The sequence below is a fragment of the Patella vulgata genome, chromosome 1 (assembly GCF_932274485.2).
Source record: "Patella vulgata chromosome 1, xgPatVulg1.2, whole genome shotgun sequence".
Classification (NCBI taxonomy): Eukaryota; Metazoa; Mollusca; class Gastropoda; family Patellidae; genus Patella; species Patella vulgata.
In genome coordinates this window covers 10,623,662-10,631,342 of record NC_065879.2, presented here as the reverse complement: position 1 = coordinate 10,631,342, position 7,681 = coordinate 10,623,662, and the positions used below count along the sequence as shown (strand labels likewise).

The 7,681-nt window shown below is 39.4% G+C and overlaps 1 long non-coding RNA gene across 1 annotated transcript; it reads right to left on the bottom strand.

Annotated features, from left to right (window-relative positions):
- Positions 1-530: 530 nt before the first annotated feature.
- LOC130010415 (uncharacterized) lies at positions 531-7,681 on the bottom strand. The gene is made up of 9 exons (XR_007677647.2): positions 7,314-7,681; positions 5,805-5,944; positions 5,319-5,411; positions 4,712-4,850; positions 3,949-3,989; positions 3,226-3,295; positions 2,670-2,706; positions 1,795-1,858; positions 531-839 (listed from the first exon to the last, which is right to left on the bottom strand). It is a non-coding gene; the product is annotated as an uncharacterized LOC130010415 (long non-coding RNA).

Here is a 7,681-nt window from a genome sequence, read left to right as displayed (position 1 = left end):
ACAATATTGGTGTCAGTCATTATCACATATATGTGATAGAACTGGTTAAACACGTTCCAAATATAATTTTAACACAGAGATCATTGCTACGATACATGAGTAATACAGGTGTTATGAATCGGAAGTGACGAACGCCAAAGGAAAACGCGAACCATACCTCAATATTACTGACTGAAGTGACGAGTGATAACAGATATACGGCCGAATTTCTGCTCACTAATAATTCCTTAGAGGGATAACTCGTGTTTTCCTTTGTCGTTCGTCACTTCCGATTCATGACACCTGTATTACTCATCTATCGTAGCAATGATCTCTGTGTTAAAATTATATTTGGAATGTGTTTAACCAGTTCTATCACATATGTGATAATGACTGACACCAATATTGTCCTTTAAGAACAAAAAGGCAAACGGTAACATAACCAATAACTGTCCTATTAATCCATATGCATTGCCCCGATGGTTTTTCAGTTGAGAAGACAGAAATCATCTTTTGCAAAATTCAAATTTTAATATAATTTCAACATTACAAATCGATATGGTTGTATCAACAATGTTAGGCATATATTTATTTGTCTTAAACAATGTAATGAGTTCTTAAGTTTCCACATATGACTTGTTATAACAATGTTATTAATTTGTCTTAAACAACATAATATATTCTTAGTTTCCAGATATGTTGAATTTGGGTACTGCAATATTCCTTCCGCCATCAACCAGAACATTTTCTCCAGTTATAAAAGAAGCTTCATCTGAAGCTAGAAACTTGACACATTTAGCTATGTCATCTGGTTCTCCAGCTCGGCCTAATGCTGTTAGATAACTCTGGGCTTTGATGTACTGAAAGGAAAATATTACACTGTTCAAACTTATCTTCAATTAAACATTTTAGCCATTGTGATCGGGGATAATTGGTAGCTACGCAACCGGTCTTTTAGCTAAATCTCGTGCAAAATTCAGCTCTTCCTGTTTTAATACTTTCTTTAACTGCCGATCTGATGAAAATAGATCTTTATTTCGTTTCGTTTTTGTTATACTTTCGATGACCTAACTACACGAAGATCTGGCCAGTTGTACTGGGAGGTCGCGTCAGGGGCTCATACGAGTGGCTTTTCACACTATGACGTCAGAAATTGATTAATTAATCAGCTTTGACGTTTCTAGTGGTTAAGCCACAATTCCTTGCGGAGTACGCTAAGAACTCGCCGTAACAGTTTCATTGGCTAATTCCTCACATCAACTAGAACGCCTGTTATATAACAACTCTTTCAGATCCAAGTATTGTGAAGACAAGTAAAACGAAATTTTGAACTATAAAAACGAAACGAAATAGGATCTGTGTTTTAATCAAATTGAGCAACTACGCGCCGGACTCTTATGGGCAGTTCCGTCTTCATTGTGAGCAGAAAAGACGAACGTTAAAGCCCATTTCATTTCATTTCTTATGGGTAGTGGAAGGGCACCCGCGGGCAATTCGCCTTGTTAATAAGACGATCTCCCTCTGTGTCGTCTCCGACTGTGAATCTAATTCACGACCGCAATTAGAACAGCGTATTCATCCATTCAAGGGACGACCCCAACAAGGACTGAAAAGTGCTCTTTATAGTAGTCTTCAAGATTAAAACAAAAAACTTGGTTATATGCCATGTTCGTAGATAGAAATTACGTATCTTCGAGCGTTGGTTTATGATCTTAATAGACGGCGGCAAGAAATTAATGGGAAATTAGATGCCACAACTTCCGTTAGGTACTCGTCGATGATTACGAATTTAGGAAAAAAAACTTTGCTACTTACATCCTCTAATTGTTCCTTTGGCATCCCTGCTCTAAGTTGAAGTTCTGATCTAGTAAATCCAGGACTGTAAAGTTAAAGTATATGAAACTTAAAATATAACTGTGAACAAATGAAATGAAATGGGGTTTAACGTCCTACTATTCTGCCCCGACCGGGCTAATGAAGACTGGCATACGCCATGCAGTGTTCTATGAGGGACTATGGCCTACTCTTATATCGAATTACAACTGCGAAGAGAACGTTTACGTACACACCAATGTATACACCGGACCTCAGTGTTTCGTCCCAAATTCGGAACGACTAGACAGCTGTCTTTGCCAGGCTATCCGTCCTGCACCACTGACAAGGGGAAACGAGAGAGAGAGAGAGAGAGAGAGAGAGAGAGAGAGAGAGAGAGAGAAATGGGGTTTAACGTCCACTCGACACAAACTTGGTCATTTCGGGACTAACATATGGTTTAATTTTATTTCAATAATTCGCTTGCGCGTAGGGGTCTTTAGCAGTGGGAGGAAACCGGAGGACCCGGAGAAAACCCACGAGGTTGGACAGGCGACCCTACTCCTTGTCACGTACAACCGGGGATTCGAAACCAGAGAGAGAGAGAGAGAGAGAGAGAGAGAGAGAGAGAGAGTCTATGTCAGTTCGGGACTAACATATGGTTCAGTTCGGGACTAACATATGGAGTTAAATTTTATTTCAATAATTCAATAGTTCGGTTGCGCGTAAGGGTTTTTAGCAGTGGGAGGAAACCGGAGCACCAGGAGAAAACCCACAAGGTTGGACAGGTAACCCTACTCCTTGCCACGTACAACAGGAGAATCGAAACCACGCCAGTTACAAGCTGCCGTAAAAGATTAATAGATGTGTATACGTACCTCACCGAATTAACACGTACTCGATGGGGTCCAAGTTCTGTAATCAGATTTTAAAAAAATTTGTAACAATTTTTTTTTTTAAATAGAAAGTATAATTCTTTTTCTTAAATTCTTTAAATTCCAATGGCCTTTAAAAAATGGTTTATATGTAATACAAAGTAGGTTGTCAAACCTTCAACAGGAAGTATTTATTATTATGCAGGATTGGGTGAGAGACCTTGGACAAACATATACTTCATATAGAGAGGAGTATGTAAATAGACCTACTTCAGCTAACTAACTCTGTCAACATCAATCTCACTTATTAGATCAACAAGATTCAAAATAGCATTTACTACAGCAGATAACCGTAACAATCGTTCAAATCTGGATACAAGCACTACAATTTGCATGGGGGTCATTTATTAAGAAAATGACGTTAGCCATTTTAATTTTCAAAATGGCGGTTATTTTCCAAAATGGTTGCCATTTTGGGCTATTCCTTCACAGAATTTAACCAAAGACTGATCAAAACCAGGGAAGTAGCTCTTCTATTACTTCGACAGTATATACATACCTGCTGCTAATAATTTTGTGAAATGGTCAATGGACGATTTACCCATACAATAAGCTGTAGCTTGGGGTATCTGCAGAATGAAATAAGATTAGACAGATATTTTGTGATTAGGTTGTCTTTTGGGATCGTTGGTACTATTTCATTCATCTTTGTATTAATTTGTATTTTGTACAGCGAATCAGTGAAATGGGATTTCATCGTTCTATGGGCTAATGGGGGGTTTAGTTGGATGGCTGAATGGTTAGCGTGTGCTCGCTGTATCATAAAGTCTGTCATTGAGTCAACCAGCGTGGTTTCGATTCCTAGGTTGTACGTGACAAGAAGCAGGGTCTCCTGTCCAACCTCGTGGGTTTTCTCCGGGTCCTCCGGTTTCCTCCCACTGCTAAAGACCCCTACATGTTAGTCCCGAAATGACCTAATTTGTATCGAGTGGACGTTAAACCCCATTTCTCTCTCTCTCTGGCTAATGCAAACGGGCAATATGTCATGTAGTGTTCTATGAGGGAAAATTTGCTCTGGCAGCGGTGATTCATCGAAAGGTTCTTTTACGTGCACCTTACTCACAGAATTCAGAAAGCCGTCTGGCCCTGTTCCGAAAATAGTAAGCATAGCATGCTTGTGCACGACATACAACATACACCGAATTTCAATTTTATGCTGATCAAGTAAAATTTGCATAGTGATGCTTAAAGTATATGTAACAATGAAATATATATAGTTTACCCCTTTCTGTCCCAAAGCACTGGAAATGTTGATAATTGTACCTATAATACAAAATGTACATCATAAATAATATTATGTTATTTATTTATTTCTTTTTTAACTGAAACGTGTTATATGGTGTTCTGGAGGTCACGTTGGTCGAGAAAGTTCATCGGTATTATCACCCCCTTCTTGTCAGTGGCGCAGGGCAGAGGGCTTGGCAAGGGACAACGTATAGTTTTTCGCATGGGACGCAAAACCGAGGTCCCGTGTACATATTCCTTTGCAGTTGGAATTCGATATAGGAGTAGGCCGTAGTGCCGCTGTCCTGTCAAAATGTCCCTCCTAGAACCCTGTATAAGGTTAGTTCTCTCATGGCCACAATGCTTCTATCATAAAGTCTGTCATTGAGTCAACTGGCGTGGTTTCGAATCCCCGGTGGTACGTGACAAGGATTAGGGTCGCCTGTCCAACTTCGTGGGTTTTCTCCGGGTCCTCCGGTTTCCTCCCACTGCTAAAGACCCCTACGCGCAAGCGAATTATGGAAATAAAATTGAACCATGTGTTAGTCCAGAAATGACCTAGTTTTTGTCGAGTGGACGTTAAACCCCATCTCTCTCTCTCTCTCTCTCTCTCTCTCTCCACAATGCTTCACACCAAATTTAAAAAGAATCAGTAAAACCCCATAGCCTCGATCGCGTTCACATGTCAATGCCCTGCAACGGAGCAACGGACGGAAGGGCAGACAAGAGTGTCTAAATTGGGGGCACATAAATTGAGTTACCTTTTGTTTTTATGAGATGTGGTATAGCCAGCTGAGCTAATTGAAACGGTGCCCTGACATTGATCGCCATGATTTCATCAAATTTGGGCATCTGAGTTTCTTGCGTAGTTTTATAATAATTTATTCCTGCATTGTTTACCTTAAGACAAAATATATTAAAATTGTGAAAACCAGGGGATGTAATATGGACAGCAAGAATCGAATGAATACTCAATGTACTCAAGTGAATTCTAGACACTGTATTTCGTAAAAAGGCAACGCTATAGAATTTCTTAAAAACTCGGTGCAAATTGTTTTTCAAAAATAACAAATTCGATGTAAATTATTTATGGTTTTTCATTAATTTATGTCGATTTCAAGCCACCATCATTAATCAACTGTAACTATCCACTTAAGGGCAGTATTTATATATCTACCATTTTTGTTTAAATATTCTAAATTGCTGTTTCAAGCATATATTTATTAAAAGTAATGACGTTTCTTTTATTGGTCTTGTGTAATCTTGTCTGTTTACGGTCTATTAAATCTTTTTTTTAAAAATTCGACAAAGGCAATAAACTGTATTTTTTTTAAAAAAGAAATAAGAAAACATTTATTTATTTCTTACCAACACATCTAATCCATTAAATTTTTTGGCAGTGCCATCTATCAAGTTTTTCAAATCTTCATCTTTTTTAATATCGGCTGTTATGGTGTGAATCTGAAAATATTTTGAAATATACGACCATCAATAAGTGGTTAACTACACTTTATGTAATTGGGGGTTTGAATGGCCGAATGGTTAGCACGTTGTATCATGAGGTCTGTCATTGAGTCAACTGGCGTGGTTTCGATTCTCCGGTTGTACATGACAAGGAGTAGGGTCGTCTGTTCAACCACCTTTGGTTTTCTCCGGGTCCTCCGGTTTCCTCCCACTGCTAAAGACCCCTAGGCGCAAGCGAATTATTGAAATAAAACTGAACCATATGTTAGTCCCGAAATGACCTAGTTTGTGTCGATTGGACGTTAAACCCCATTTCTCTCACTCTCTCTCTTTGTGTAATCTTTTTTTTTTATCAAATCAACTATTGTACCCGAATGTTTCTGCATTTACCTTTTCAGCTGAAAGTCCCGCGTTTTGACATTTTTCTGCTATTTTGTTCAAGTTTTCTTTATTACGTCCGGTTAAAACTAATTTAGGCTGTAGAGGGGCGAGATGAACAGCGATCCCTGCACCAATACCAGCACTGGAACCTAAAACAGAAATATGAATAGTTCATTACCGTCCCCTTATCTGATGACATCTCTTTATTACCGGTAATCAATTTTATTTACTGCACGCTGCACCACGATATCATTATTTGATGTTCTTTTTCAACCAATGAAATCGGTACTTTTGAAGTTTAACACAACACGCCATTTTCTCAATTTCAGACACAAATTATTATAATAGGTGGGATACTCGGCTTCGCCCGGAGCCCAATACATTTATGGAGACATGCTGGTTAATCTGGTACGACAGGGGTTGATGGGCGAGCATGCGCACAGACATCTTTGATTTTATTTATATAGAATAGAAATATCTCGCGTAACCGCCTTCCGAATGCCACCAGCGTCGAAATCATGCAATCCACGGAGTTGAACTGCAGCACCCTTTTGGAAATCACTGTTCATGATAATCTAGAATAGTCTACCATGCCTAGAGATATGTCCATCAATGTTCAGAACTTTTGATTCGACGTTTTTACAACACAAATGCCCCATTTTCTACTCATCCCATGGAATTTACTCCTCCCTGAAGCAAGTATACGCCGAAAAAAAACGAACATGCACGATACCATATATACGCGTATAGCGTGCCCCTATACGCGTATAGTCCGATGTAAACCGCTAAGCAAATTTCTGTTGTTCGAACACAAGTATTCGCGTATACCTCTAAACGTATACCGAATACCTTATACCCCTATGAAATAGCAGCCTTAACGTATCCGCTTTAGTCCCTGCATTAGTCGAGATAGTTCAATGGGAATTTCCCACGTGGTTTCCCCCTTGTCAGTGTGGCAGGAAGCAGGGCCTGACAAGGACAGATGTTTGGTCGTTCGGTTGGGACGAAAAATCGAGGTCCCGTGTATACATTAACATGCACGTACAAGATCGCTTGGCAGTTGGAATTCAATATAAGAGTACGCCGCGCCACTGCCCGGGCAAATTCCCTCATAGCACACTGTATGGCGTATGTCCGTCTTCATTAGCCCAGTTCGGAGCAGAACAGTGGGACGTTAAACCCCTTTTCATGTCAGCCGCCAACCCTGAACAGACAGACAAACCAACGACAGTCACAAGTATTAGTATAGATGAGGTACATGTAGACTGGATGAAGATAGTATACGTTTACATTCAAGGTCCTCTCTCTCTCTCTGAAGAGTAGGTTTAGCCAAGGGGACAGAGAGTAGGTTAAGGTGTTTATTATATCTTATATATACACAGTAAACACAATAAGGATATGATATGTCCACGTTCTATGAAGCAGTAGCCTGTAGGAATGGCCAAGTATGTTACAGTCATACTCACGTGTAAGAGGAAGTATGTGTCAGTGTTGTGCTGATAAATAAAAGTTACTTACCGGTTATAAGGATAACTTTGTTAGCTAACGAAGCCATAAGCACAGCATCAGACAACACACCCTTGTTTATTAGTCCGTGTGCAATCTCCCCGTAAAGTGCAATATAATATTTTAAAATACAGATGTGACGTCACCCTTTGATGTTGGCGTACCATTATTTCAAATAATCGTACGGGCAACTTGCCAATAGTACTTTATTCATACCAGTGAGATATTGGACTAGTGTGACGTAAAAGCTCGTGCGGAGTGTCAGTATTTTAAGATGTTTAATGGTCTCGAGCTTACGACATTGCGTAATATATTGTAAAAACATTCGGGCCTACGGCCCTCATGTTGTTACAATATATTACTTAATGTCTCGCTCTCGA